Consider the following 15,641-nt stretch of genomic DNA (forward strand, 5'->3'; position numbering starts at 1 on the left):
ACAATTATCCAGTAGCAAATGTTCCAGCCTTCAGCTGCCACCCACTTCCTCTTCCTGTTCCTAAGAGTTAGTGGGATGGAAATGTCTTCCTTGTGATTATTTTCATTTCTTTCTTCTTAGCATCTGGACATACACGATACAGAACCTTGAGGAAGTCAGATGATTTTGCCCACAGTAGGGTGTGAATATAGGCCTTAGAACATTTGATGTGGTAGTGCAGATAGTCCCAGAACATGTGGATCGGGTTGATGGTGTCTGGAGCACTGGCATTGGTGTGGCAAGGAAACAGCATGAAGGTAATGTAGCCCATGTTGTCACCCATGGCAGCATTGGTGTCTTCCAGTTCCAGAGGAGGTTCCTTGTGGCTAAAGAGGACCTGTAGGGTTGTGTGACTGGTTCTACAGCCTTCTTTGAACTCCTGCATTAATACTTTTCCAATGACCACATCATCATGATTCTTAAACACTGTGCTGAAGACTATTGTGACTCTGTCTTTTTTAGATTCAACATATATGGTCTCATCATCCCTATAATGGATAACTGCCCTGTTCTCTCCTTCCTTGCCTTCTTCTTGGAACTCAAAATATTTCTCAAAGACCGAAGTAAAGCAATTTCGTTTCAACATGGCAGCCTGATGCACAAAAGAATCTTTGGATGCCGGCAGATTTTTAAGGTCATATAGCAAAAAGCCATTGCAACCTGATTCAAGATTTACCAAGAAACTCCCGTACACCTTCTTTAATAACTCATCAGCACCATGTACTTGAAGTTACTTGTAGAATTTCAAAGAAATACTGACCATAATTCTGTTTTGTCTCCATTAAGATTTGACAAGGCAAGAAACAACAAATGTTGGAGAGGTTGTGGAGAAAAGGGAACCCTTTTACACTGTTGGTGGGAATGCAAGTTGGTACAGCCACTTTGGAAAACAGTGTGGAGGTTCCTCAAAAAATTAAAAATAGAGCTACCCTATGACCCAGGAATTGCACTACTGGGTATTTACCCCAGAGACACAGATGTAGTGAAAAGAAGGGCCATATGCACCCCAATATTCATAGCAGCAATAACCACAATAGCCAAACTGTGGAAAGAGCCGAGATGCCCTTCAACAGATGAATGGATAAAGAAGATGTGGTCCATATATACAATGGAATGTGGCTCAGCCATCAGAAAGGATGAATACCCAACTTTTACATCAACATGGATGGGACTGGAGATTATGCTAAGTGAAATAAATCAAGCAGAGAAAGTTAATTATCATACGGTTTTACTTATTTGTGGAACATAAGGAATAGCATGGAGGCCATTAGGAGAAGGAAGGGAAAAATGAAGGTGGGGGAATCGGAGGGAGAGATGAACCATGAGAAACTATGGACTCTGAGAAACAAACTGAGGATTTTAGAGGGGAGGGGGTTGGGGGATGGGTTAGCTTGGTGATGGGTATTAAAGAGGGCACTTACTGCATGGAGCACTAGGTGTTATACAAAAACAATGAAGTGTGGATCACTACATCAAAAAATAATGATGTATGGTGACTAAAATTACATAATAAAATAAAATTTAAAAATGATTTGAAATATGATAAAGGATTCCTTCAAAATCTGCAAATGTGACTTCTACTTCTTCTGATTTGTTATTGGCAGCCACGTTCTTGAATTTGAAAGTGAACCTCTCCTCAATGACGCAGTTGTTCACCTTTAGCAGGATCATGGTGGTGGCTGCCCCAGGAAGGGGAAAGAGAAACAAGTAGAGCCTTCATTTTTTACTGCATCTCAGCAATAGCCTTTTTTATTTTTTTTTATTTTGACCTGATTAAATTTTAGTTCTTTCATTTCTCCAGTAAGGGATTCTCTAGTGTCTTCTATGCTTTTTTTCAAGCCCAGCTAGTATCTTTATAATCATCTTTATAATCATCATTTTGAATTCTAGTTCTGATATCTTCTTATTTCTATATTGATTAAATCCCTGGCAGTGAGTACTGCCTCTTGTTCTTTCTTTTGAGGTGAGCATCTCCACCTTGTCATTATGTCTAAAAAAGAATATCTTACTTCAAACAAGAAGTAAAGCAGAACACAACAATAAACTATATCCTGGGTGTATTTTGGTTGTTTGTTAAAAGCAACTAGATTCCAAAATAAGAAAGAAAGAAAAACACACACACACACACACACACATATATATATATAATTGAATACAATGAAAGGAAACCACAAATGAAATATAAATATACATAATATAAAAATAACTATAAAAGACTTTAAAAAGAATTGATAAAATAGGTGAAAAGGAAAAGAAATAAATAAAAATTAAAAATAAAACTGAAAGACTAAAGAATAATAATAATTTAAAAACCCCACTAATGCTATATAATGTTTTCCCCAAGAACTGACGTTTTGCAGTTCTCTATGATCAGTAAACTTGGTATTAGCTGGATGTTCCTCCTGGTCTTCTGGGGGAGGGGCCTGTTGCTCTGATTCTCAGGTGTCTTTTTTTTTTTAAAGATTTTATTTATTTATTTGAGAGAGAGTGAGAGAGAGCACGAGAGGGAAGAGGATCAGAGGGAGAAGCAGACCGATGTGGGACTCGAACCCGGGACTCCAGGATCATGACCTGAGCCGAAGGCAGTCGCTTAACCAACTGAGCCACCCAGGCGCCCCTGATTCTCAGGTGTCTTTGACTGGGTGGAATTGCATCCCCCTTGACGGGGTTGGGCTCAGTGTAAGTAGTTACAGATTGCACTAAGTGGCCCTGTTTTGCTCCCTAAAGGCTTTCAGCACTGATGGGGGGGATGAAAATGGTGATGCCCCGATCTGTAGCCCCAGAGCTAAAAGTTCATGCCCCCATTCTTCAGTGAGCCTTCACAGAAAAGCAGTCTATCACTCTTATCTCCTTGGTTTTCATCTGAACTCTCTATTCACCCAGCCTGTGACCAAGGATTTTTAAGGCATGTGACCCCCCTTTCAAGTCTCCAAACTTTACAGACTCCTGCAGTGTGGATCCGCACCCTTCCTCCTGGGGGAGGGAGGGGATCTCACTATTCTGTCTTTTGCTGTGCCCCTGCTCAAAGAGTGGCCGCCCAACCATGCAGTATTTCCTGGTTCATGGCAACACCAAGCAGAAAGCTGGTGCCTAGATTCGCTGTTTATAGCCTGTTTCCCTGCTCCAATGCTTGAGAACTCTGCCCCACTCAGGCATCCCCATTCTTTTTGTGACCCTGGGGATCCTGAGACTATGCTCTTCCACCTGTGATTCTGCCCCACCTTGCCACCTGAGCACCTTTCATGCAGGAGCTTCCCCCACTGGAGCAGACTTCTAAAAATTCCAATTTTGTACTCCACTGCTTTGAGCTCCCTACCCCCGTGGTTTATCTTACCATATATCAACTTGGATTCCCATCTCTGCACTGCCTACCTTGCAAAGAGTGGTCAATTTTTCTATTTGTAAAATTGCAGCCGTTCTTTTTCTCAGAACTCTGGTTGATTTCATAGGTGTTCAGAATGATTTGATAACAACCTAGCTGAATTCCATGGACCATATAAAATTAGGGTCCCCTAGTCTTCCATTATCTTAACTCCTTTCTTCCTACTGTATGTTTTTACTGAATGACCTATTTCCTACCCCAAAGCAAGCAGGAATAAAATTAGTTTAAAAGTAAAACAAAAAAAGATAGAATATTATGAAAAACTATATGCCAACAAATCCTGAAGGAAAATGATAAATTCCTAGAAATATAAATTACCAAGACTGAAACAAGAATAGAAAGCTTGAACAGATTAATAACCAGCAAAGAAATTGAATTAGTAATAAAAAATCTCCCAATAAACAAAAGTCCAGGACCAGACGGCTTAACAGGACAATTCTACAAAATATTTAAAAATGAGTTATCACCTGTTTTTCTCAAACAATTCCAAAAAAATAGAAAAAGAAGGAAAGCTTCCAAATTAATTTTATGAAGCCAGCATTACCCTCATCCCAAAACCAGATAAAGACACCACTAAAAAAGAGAACTACAGGCTAATATTCCTGATGAACACAGATGCAAAAATTCTTAGTAAGATTGTATAAAACCAAATCCAACCACACATTTAAAAAAAATCATCGGGACATTGTGAGCAAGATGGCGGAGGAGTAGGAGACCTCGATTTTGTCTGGTCTCAGGAATTCAGCTGAATAGGGATCAAACCGTTCTGAACACCTACAAACTCAACAGGAGATCGAAGAGGAGAGTAGCAACAACTCTCTGAACAGAGAAGCGACCACTTACTGGAAGGTAGGACGTGCGGAGAAGTGAATCCGAGGCGATACTTGGGAGGATAGATGGCGGGGGAGGGGGCCTCCGTCAGCTGCTTCTGGCAAGTGATAGAGCCACGGAACACAAAATCAGAACTTCTAGAAGTCGGCTCTGCGGAGGGACGTCGCTCCAGTGGCTAAGCGGGAGGTGGAACCCTCGCGGGACAGTGTGGTCTCAGGACCCTCGGGGTCACAGAAAGACCGGGGGTGCCTGAGTGCAGCAGAGCTCCCAGGTATTGGAGCGGAGAAGCCGGCTGCAGAGACGGAGCAGAGGCGTGGGCTCTCAGCTCGGGGTTGCCATAAACTGTGATCTGCGGCCCAGGTGGGCCACTGCTCCTCCAGCAGGGACCCAAAAAGCAGCAGATCCGGGGAAACACCCCTTCCTCCCCCGGGAGGAGTGGCACGGGAGCGCACCGAGGGGATCTGCTGGGTTTGGAGACTCCACACGGGGTCAGGTGCCAGACAGAAATGCTGGGTCACAGGCCGGGTGAGCACGGAGTGCAGCCGGAGACCAGGGACACGGGAGTGACTGGCTGCTTTTCTCTGGGGGCCCACTGAGGAGCAGAACCCCGAGTTCTTGCCTCCTCTGGGGCGGAGATTGGGAGGCCGCCATTTTCACTGTCGTCCTCCAAAGCCATACGGAAAGCTTGCAGGGAACAAAAGCTCTGAGAGCAAACCCGAACAGCTTGCTTAGCTGGGACCGACAAGAGTGGGGCAATTCCGCCTCCGGCAAAGATATTTGGGAACCATGGCAACAGGCCCCTCCCCCAGAAGATCAGCATGAACAGCCAGCAAGCCAAGACCAAGTTTACCGATCAAGGAGAACAGGAGAACTCCAGCGCTAGGGGAATACTGCACATAGAATTCATGGCTTTTTTTTACCAGGACTCATTAGTTTTTCAAAGTTAATTTTTTTAACTGTTTTTTTAATTTCTCTTTTTCCCTTTTTCAACCAACATCTTATCAATCCCTTTTTTTAAAAAAAAACATTTTTTATTTTTCATTCTTAGAGTCATATTTTATCCCTTCATAGTAGTTACCCTTATTTGTGGCATATATATATAAGTTGTCCTCTTTTTAAAATTTGGAGATACAGTTTCTTCTGACAGATCACAATATACCCTAAATCACTAGTGTATGGCTTTGTTCTAGTCTCCTGCCTGATCACATTCTCTCCCTTTTTTTTTTTAAATCTTCTTCTTTCTTTTTTCAAACAACTTCTTATCGTATCAATTCCTTTTATAAAATCTTTTATAATTTTCATCTTTACAGTCATCTTCCATCCCTTCATTGTATCAACCCTTATTTTGTACGTATATAAGTCTTTCTTCCTTTAAAATTTTAGGAGGCACTTTTTCCTAACAGACCAAAATACGCCCAAAATCTAGTGTGTGGCACTGATCTATGCATCAGCCTGATCATATTTGATCATATTCGTTTTTTTTGTATTGTTCTGTTTTTGTTTTTAATCTTTTTCTTTTTTTTTCCTTTCTTTGTTTTCTCTTTCTTTTTTCTTTCTTTCCCTTTCTTTCCCCCTGGTTTCAGGTCTTTTCTGAATTGTATAGAGTATATTTGCTGGGGACGTTGTTAACCTGTTAGCATTTTGTTCTCTCATTCATCTATTCTCCTCTGGACAAAATGACAAGACGAAAAAAATCACCTCAGCAAAAAGAACAAGAGAAAGTACCGTCAGCCATGGACCTACTCAATACGGATATTAGTACGATGTCGGACCTAGAGTTCAGAATCATTACTTTAAAGATACTAGCCGGGCTTGAAAAAAGCGTGGAAGTTATTAGAGAAAACCTTTCTGGAGAAATAAAAGAACTAAAATCTAACCAAGTTGAAATCAAAAAGGCTATTAATGAGGTGCAATAAAAAATGGGAGCACTAACTGCTAGGATAAATGAGGCAGAAGAGAGAATCAGCGATAGAGAAGACCAAATGATGGAAAATAAAGAGGCTGAGAAAAAGAGAGAGAAACAACTACAGGATCACGAGGGCAGAATTCGAGAGATAAGCGATATGATAAGACAAAACAACATTAGAATAATTGGGATCCCAGAAGAAGAAGAAAGAGAGAGTGGGGCAGAAGGTATACTGGAGCAAATAATAGCAGAGAACTTCCCTAATGTGAGGAAGGAAAAAGGCATCAAAATCCAAGAGGCACAGAGAACCCTCACAAAATCAATAAAAATAGGTCAACACACCAAAATGTAATAGTAAAACTTACGAGTCTCAGACACAAAGAGAAAATCCTGAAAGCAACTCGGGAGAAGAGATATGTAACCTACAATGGTAAAAATATTAGATTGGCAACAGACCTATCCACAGAGACCTGGCAGGCCAGAAAGGACTGGCATGATATCTTCAGAGCACAAAACGAGAAAAATAAGCAGCCAAGAATATTATATCCAGCTAGGCTCTCATTGAAAATTGAAGGAGAGATAAAAAGCTTCCAGGACAAAGAAAAACTAAAGGAATTTGCAAACGCGAAACCAGGCCTCCAAGAAATATTGAAAGGGGTCCTCTAAGCAAAGAGAGAGACAAAAAGCAGCACAGTTCAGAAAGGAACAGAGACAATATACAGTAACAGTCACTTTACAGGCAATATAATGGCACTAAATTCATACCTTTCAATAGTTACCCTGAATGTAAATGGGCTAAATGCCCCAATCAAAAGACAGAGGCTATCAGATAGGATTAAAAAACAAGACCCATCAATATGCTGTCTGCAAGAGACTCATTTTAGACCCAAAAACACCCCCAGATTGAAAGTGAGGGGGTGGAAAACTATTTACCATGCTAATGGACACGAAAAGAAAGCTGGGGTGGCAATCCTTATATCAGACAAATTAGATTTTAAACCAAAGACTGTAATAAGAGATGAGGAAGGACACTATATCCTACTTAAAGGGTCTATCCAACAAGAAGATCTAACAATTGTAAATATCTATGCCCTGAACATGGGAGCAGCCAATTATATAAGGCAATTAATAACAAAAGCGAAGAAACACATTGACAGCAATACAATAATAGTGGGGGACTTTAACACCCCCCTGACTGAAATGGACAGATCATCTAAACAAAAGATCAACAAGGAAATAAAGACTTTAAATGACACACTGGACCAAATGGACTTCACAGACATATTCAGAACATTCCATCACAAAGCAACAGAATACACATTCTTCTCTAGTGCCCATGGAACATTCTCCAGAATTGATCACATCCTAGGTCACAAATCAGGTCTCAACTGGTACCAAAAGATTGGGATTATTCCCTGCATATTTTCAGACCACAATGCTTTGAAACTAGAACTCAATCACAGGAGGAAAGTTGGAAAGAACTCAAATACATGGAGGCTAAAGAGCATCCTACTAAGGAATGAAGGGGTCAACCAGGAAATTAAAGAAGAATTAAAAAAAAAATTCATGGAAACCAATGAAAATGAAAACACAACTGTTCAAAATCTTTGGGATTCAGCAAGAGCAGTCCTGAGAGGAAAGTATATAGCAATACAAGCCTTTCTCAAGAAACAAGAAAGATCTCAAGTACACAACCTAACCCTACACCTAAAGGAGCTGGAGAAAGAACAGCAAATAAAGCCTAAACCCAGCAGGAGAATAGAAATAATAAAGATCAGAGAAGAAATCAATGAAATAGAAACCAAAAGAACAGTAGAACAGATCAACGAAACTAGGAGCTGGTTCTTTGAAAGAATTAACATGACTGATAAACCCCTGGCCAGACTTATCAAAAAGAAAAGAGAAATGACCTAAATCAACAAAATCATGAATGAAAGAGGAGAGATCACAACCAACACCAAAGAAATACAAACAATTATAAGAACATTATGAGCAACTCTATGCCAGCAAATTAGAAAACCTGGAAGAAATGGGTGCATTCCTAGAGATGTATCAACTACAAAATTGAACCAGGAAGAAATAGAAAACCTGAACAAGACCTATAACCACTAAGGAAATTGAAACAGTCATCAAAAATCTCCCAAGAAACAAAAGCCCAGGGCCAGATAGCTTCCCAGGGGAATTCTATCACACATTAAAAGAAGAATTAATACTTATTCACCCGAAACTGTTCCAAAAAATAGAAATGGAAGGAAAACTTCCAAACTCGTTTTATGAGGCCACCATTACCTTGATCCCAAAACCAGACAAAGACCCCATCAAAAAGGAGAACTACAGACCAATATCCTTGATGAACATGGATGCAAAAATTCTCACCAACATACTAGCCAATAGGGTCCAACAGTACAGTAAAAGGATTATTCACCATGACCAAGTGGGATTTATCCCTGGGCTGCAAGGTTGGTTCAACATCCGCAAATCTATCAACGTGATAAAATACATTAACAAAAGAAAGAACAAGAATCATATGATCCTCTCAATAGATGCAGAAAAAGCATTTGACAAAGTACAGCATCCTTTCTTGATCAAAACTCTTCAGAGTATAGGGATAGAGGGTACACACCTCAATATCATAAATGCCATCTATGAAAAACCTACAGCCAATATCATTCTCAATGGGGAAAACCTGAGAGCTTTTCCCCTAAGGTCAGGAACATGGCAGGGATGTCCACTATCACCACTGCTATTCAACATAGTATTAAAAGTCCTAGCCACAGCAATCAGAAAACAAAAAATCAAAGGCATCCAAATCGGCAAAGAGGAAGTCAAACTCTCACTCTTTGCAGATGATATGATACTGTATGTGGAAAACCCAAAAGACTCCACCCCAAAACTGCTAGAACTCATACAGGAATTCAGTCAAGTTGCAGGATATAAAATCAATGCACAGAAATCAGTGGCATTCCTATACACCAACAACAAGACAGAAGAGAGAGAAATTAAGGAGTCGATCTCATTTACAATTGCACCCAAAACCGTAAGATACCTAGGAATAAATTTAACCAAAGAGGCAAAGATCTGTACTCAGAAAACTAAAAAATACTCATGAAGGAAATTGAAGAAGACACAAAGAAATGGAAAAACATTCCATGCTCATGGATTGGAAGAAAAATCTTTGTGAAGATGTCAATGCTACCTAGAGCAATCTACACATTCAATGCAATCCCCATCAAAATACCATCCACTTTTTTTCAAAGAAATGGAACAAATAATCCTAAAATTTGTATGGAACCAGAAGAGACCCCAAATAGCCAGAGGAATATTGAAAAAGAAAAGCAAAGCTGGGGGCATCACAATTCTGGACTTCCAGCTCTATTACAAAGCTGTCATCATCAAGAGAGTATGGTACTGGCACAAAAACAGACACATAGATCAATGGAACAGAATCGAGAGCCCAGAAATGGACCCTCAACTCTATGGTCAACTAATCTTTGACAAAGCATGAAAGAATGTCCAATGGAAAAAAAAGTCTCTTCAACAAATTGTGTTGGGAAAATTGGGCAGCCACATGCAGAAGAATGAAACTGGACAATTTCCTTACACCACACACAAAAATAAACTTCAAATGGTTGAAAGACCTAAACGTGAGACAGGAGTCCATCAAAATCCTAAAGGAGAACACAGGTAGCAACCTCTTCGATCTCAGCCGCAGCAACTTCTTCCTAGAAACATCGCCAAAGGCAAGGGAAGCAAGGGCAAAAATGAACTTTTGGGATTTCATTAAGATAAAAAGCTTTTGCACAGCAAAAGAGACAGTCCACAAAACCAAAAGACAACCGACAGAATGGGAGAAAATATTTGCAAATGACACATCAGATAAAGGGCTAGTATCCAAAATCTATAAAGAACTTATCAAACTCAACACCCAAAGAACAAATAATCCAATCAAAAAATGGGCAGAACACATGAACAGACATTTTTCCAAAGAAGACATCCAAATGGCCAAAAGACACATGAAAAAGTGCTCAACATCGCTCGGCATCAGGGAAATCCAAATCAAAACCTCAATGAGATACCACCTCACACCAGTCAGAATGACTAAAATTAACAAGTCAGGAAACGACAGATGTTGGCGGGGATGTGGAGAAAGGGGAACCCTCCTACACTCTTGGTGGGAATGCAAGCTGGTGCAGCCACTCCAGAAAACAGTATGGAGGTTCCTCAAACAGTTGAAAATAGAGCTACCATACAATCCAGCAATTGCACTACTGGGTATTTACCCCAAAGATACAAATGTAGGGATCCGAAGGGGTACGTGCACCCCAATGTTTATCACAGCACTGTCCAGAATAGCCAAAGTGTGGAAAGAGCCAAGATGTCCATCGACAGATGAATGGATAAAGAAGGGGTGGTATATATACACAATGGAATATTATGCAGCCTTCAAAAGAATGAGATCTTGCCATTTGCAATGACGTGGATACAACTGGAGGGTGTTATGCTGAGTGAAATAAGTCAATCAGAGAAAGACATGTATCATATGACCTCACTGATATGAGGAATTCTTAATCTCAGGAATCAAACTGAGGGTTGCTGGAGTGGTGGGGGTTGGGAGGGATGGGGTGGCTGGGTGATAGACATTGGGTAGGGTATGTGCTATGGTGAGCGCTGTGAATTGTGCAAGACTGTTGAATCACAGATCTGTACTTCTGAAACAAATAATGCAAGATATGTTAAGAAAAAAGAAAAAGAAGAAGATAGCAGGAGGGGAAGAATGAAGGGGAGTAAGTCGGAGGGGGAGAGAAACCATGAGAGACGATGGACTCTGAAACACAAACTGAGGGTTCTAGAGGGGAGGGGGGTGGGGGGATGGGTTAGCCTGGTGATGAGTATTAAGGAGGGTATGTTCTGCATGGAGCACTGGGTGTTATGCACAAACAATGAATCATGGAACACTATATCAAGAACAAATGATATAATGTATGGTGATTAACATAACAATAAAAAATTAAAAATAAATATACAAAATAAAAAAATCATCCATCACAAATAAGTGGGATTTATTACTGGGTTGCAAGTGTGGTTTTATAATCACAAATCAATCAATGTGATACATCACTTTAATAAAAGAATGGATCAGAACCATATGATCATTTCAATAGATGCAGAAAAAACAATTGACATAGTACAACATCCATTCATGATAAAACTCTCAACAAAGTAAGGTTATAGGGAAAATATCTCATCATAATAAAGGCCATATTAAGAAAAACACAGCTAATATCATCCTCAATGGGGAAAAATTGAGAGCTTTTTCTCTACATTCAGAAACAAGACAGAAGTGTCCACTCTCACTACTGTTATTTAACATAGTATTGGAAGTCCTAGCCACAGAAATCAGAAAACAAAAGAAATAAAATTCATCAACTCGTCAAAAAAGAAGTCAAACTTTCACTATATGCAGATGACATGATTCTTTATATAGAAAACCCAAAAAACACCACCAAAAAACTGCTAGAACAGATACATAAACCCAGTAAAGTCACAGGATACAAAATCAATGTACATAAATCTGTTTCATTTATATACACCAATAATGAGGCAGTAGAAATAGAAATCAAGGAAACAATCCCATCTACAATTGCACCAAAACCAATAAGATATATAAGAATAAACCTAACCAAAGAGGTGAAAGTCATGTATTCTGAAAACTATAAAACCCTGATGAAAGAACTGAAGAACTGAAGATGACACAAAGGAATGGAAAGACATTCCATGCTCATGAATTTGAAGAACAAATATTGTTAAAATGTCTATACTTCCCAAGCAATCTACACATTCTCCACAATAAACCATGTGCTGGGCAATAAAACAAATGTCAATAATTTTTTTATAAACTGAAATTATGCAAAGTGCATTTTCTGACCACAATATAATTAAGTTAGCAATTAATAAAATAGAAAAAAATTGAGAAATTCATAAATATGATTAAACTAAAAAAAATTTTAAAACATGCTCCTAAATTACCAATGGTGAAAGACAAGATCATAATGGAAATTAGAAAGTCATTTGGTATGACTGAAAATGAAGACACAACATGCCAAATATTTTTAATACATCTAAAGAAGTGATTAAATGGAAACTTATAGTTGTAAATAACTATATTAAATATGAAGATGGAACCACATCCTGTGTTCATGAATTCAAGACTTAATATTGTTAAGACAGCAATACCCTCGAAAGCAATCTACAGATTCAATACAACTCCTACCAATATGACACAGCCTTTTCTGTGGAAATGAAGAATACAATTCTAAAATTTATATGGATTTGCAAGAGGCCCCAAATAGGCAAAACAATCTTGGAAAAGAATAAAAAATATGAAAGTCTCAAACTTACTACAGTGCTGTAGTAATCATAACATCTTGGTACTTCAAAGAGGATAGATATTTACATCAATGGAATAGAAATGAAGCCCAGATATAACCCATACAACTGTGGTGAGTTGATTTTCGATAAGGGTGTCAAGACTATTCAGTGGGGAAACAAAGATTTTGTCCAATTAATAAAGCTGGGAAAATAGAAGCTATCTATAAAACTTTTAGAAGAAATTATAAGGGTAAATAAACCTTGATGGTCTTAGATTTAGCAATGGTTTCATGGACATAACATTGAAAGCACAGCAATGAAAGTAAAAAATAGATAAATTTGAAATAATTATATTGAACAATTTTGTGCATCAAACAACACTATCAAGAGAATGAAAAGACTACATGGAACAGGAGAAAATATTTACAAATCACAAAATTGATGTGAGTCTAGTATCCAGAATATGTAAACTTTTACAATGGAAAAACAAGCAAATAATGGACAAAGGAGTTGGGTAGATATTTCTCAAAAAACGATATGCAAATAGCCATTAAGCACATAAAATATGCTCAATGTCATTAGGCATTAGTGAAAATTTAACCAAATCCCCAATGAAATATCACTTCACACCCACAAGGATGGCCACATGAAGAGAAAAATGTGTTAGCAAGGATGTCAAGAAGTTAGAACTTGTATACATTGCTAGTAGGACTGTAAAATGATGCAATTAATATATTTAAATGTCCACGCCACTCAAAGCAATCCACAGATTCAATGCAATCTCTACCAAAATACCAATAGGATTTTTCACAGAAGTAGAACAAATAATCATAAAATATTTATGGAAGCACAAAAGACCCAAAGTAGTCAAAATAATCTTGAAAAAGAAGAACAAAATTGGAGATACAACAATCTCAGATTTTAAGATATACTACAAAGCTGTAATAATCAAAACAGTATGGAACTCACACAACAATAGACCCATAGATCAATGGAAGAGAACAGAAAACCCGTAAATAAACCCATGCTTATATGGTCAATTAATCTGTGATAAAGGAGACAAAAATGTACAATGAGGAAAAGATAGTCTCTTCAATAAATGGCGCTAGGAAAACTGGACAGCTAAATGCAAAAGAATGAAACTGGACCATTTTCTTACACCATACATAAAAAATGAATTCAAAATGGATTAAAGACCTAAATGTGAGACATGAAACCATAAAATTCTTAGAAGAAAATATAGGCAGTAATTTCCTCAACATCGGCTTTAGGAACATTTTTCTAGATCTGTCTCCTAAGGCAAGAGAAACAAAAGCAAAAATAAACTATTGGGACTACATCAAAATAAAAACTTTAGCACAGAGAAGGGAACTATCAAGAAAACAAAAAAGCAACTTACTGAATGGGAGAAGATATTTGTAAATGATATATCTGATATGGGTTAATATTCAAAATACATGAAAGAACTTACACAGTGCAACACCCAAAAAACAAATAATCCAATTGAAAAATGAGGCAGAGGGCCTGAATATACATTTTTCCAAGGAAGACATACAGATGGCCATTTGACACCTGAAAAGATGCTCAACATCACTAAACATCACAGAAATGCAAATCAAAACCACAATGAGGTATTACCTTACACCTGTCAGAATTGCTGGTATTAAAAAAGACTAGAAACAACAAATGTTGGCAAAGATGTGGAGAAAAAGAAAACCACGCACACTGTTGGTGGAAGTGTAAATTGGTGCAGTTGTTATGGAAATCAGTGTGGAGATTCCTCAAAAAATTAAAAATAGAAATATCATAGGATCCCCAAATTCCACTAAGGGGTATTTATCCCCCCAAAAAATGAAAACACTAATTCAAAAAGACATGCATCCTATGTTTATTGAAACATTATTTACAATAGCTAAGATATGGAAGCAACCCAAGTGCCCATCAATAGATGAATGGATAAAGAAGATGTGGTACAAACACACACACACACACACACACACACACACACACACACACACACAGAATGGAACATTACACAACCATTAAAAGGATGAGATCTTGTCACTTGAGACAGCATGGATAGACCTAGAGGGTATTATGCTAAGTGCAATAAGACAAAGAAATATAAATACCATATGACTTCAGTTATGTGTGAAATCTAAAAAAAAGAACAAATGAATAAACAAACAGAAAGCAGAGTCAGACCTATAAATACAGAATACAAACTGATGGTTGCCAGAAAGGAGGGGTTGGGGGGCTGGGCAAAATGGGTGAAGGTGAGTGTGAGATACAGGTTTCCAGTTATGGAATGAATAAATCACAGGAATAAAAGATACAACAGAGAAAATGTTGTCAAAGGTATTGTAATAACATTGCATGACAATAGGTAGTAGCTACCTACACCTGTGGGTGAGGTTAGCATAACATGAAATAAACATCCTACAAAGAAAAGTGCAGAACAAGATAGCTTCCCTGAAGAATTCTGCCAAGATTTAAAAGATGAACTAACACCAATTCTACACAAACTCATTCCGAAATTAGAAGAGGGAACATATTCCTGCTCATTCTAAGAAGGTATTATTCTGATACTAAAATCAAACAAATACATCATAAGAAAATTACAAAAAATATATCTTCTAAATCTAGATGCAAAAATCCTCAACAAAATACTAGCAAACCAAATCCAGAAACATAAAAAATATTATACACCATGACCAATTAAAATTTATCTCAGGAATGCAAGAATGGCTTACCATAGAAAATGACTTAATATAACATAACATATTAATAGATTAATAGACCAAAACCACATTATCATATCAATAGAAAAAAAAGGATTTGACAAATTACAACACCATTTCTTACCAAAAAAAACTCCACAGCTAGAAATACAGGGAACTTAACATGAAAAAGGGCATATTTGAAATCTTACAGAACAACATAATTAATGGTGAAAAAGTAAATGCTTTCCCTGGGAGATCAGGAAAAAGAAAAGGATGTTTGCTATTGCCACCTCTGTTCAAAAATGTACTGGAAAGTCTAGCTATAGGAATTAGTCAAGTAAATGAAATAAAATGCAATGAGGTTGGAAATAAATACATAAAACTATCTCTA

General features: G+C 38.0%; 1 protein-coding gene and 1 pseudogene across 1 annotated transcript in view; both read right to left on the reverse strand.

The window, feature by feature from the left end:
• The window catches only part of DACH2 (dachshund family transcription factor 2), a 902,406-nt gene that overhangs the window by 353,745 nt on the left and 533,020 nt on the right, over positions 1-15,641 (reverse strand). The window lies entirely within an intron of this gene.
• LOC114207428 (actin-related protein 2/3 complex subunit 2 pseudogene) lies at positions 68-1,710 on the reverse strand (annotated as a pseudogene).

Source organism: Eumetopias jubatus, unplaced genomic scaffold, assembly GCF_037043125.1.
Source record: "Eumetopias jubatus isolate StellerSeaLion01/CBP00866 unplaced genomic scaffold, mEumJub1_p1.0 scaffold_11, whole genome shotgun sequence".
NCBI lineage: Eukaryota > Metazoa > Chordata > Mammalia > Carnivora > Otariidae > Eumetopias > Eumetopias jubatus.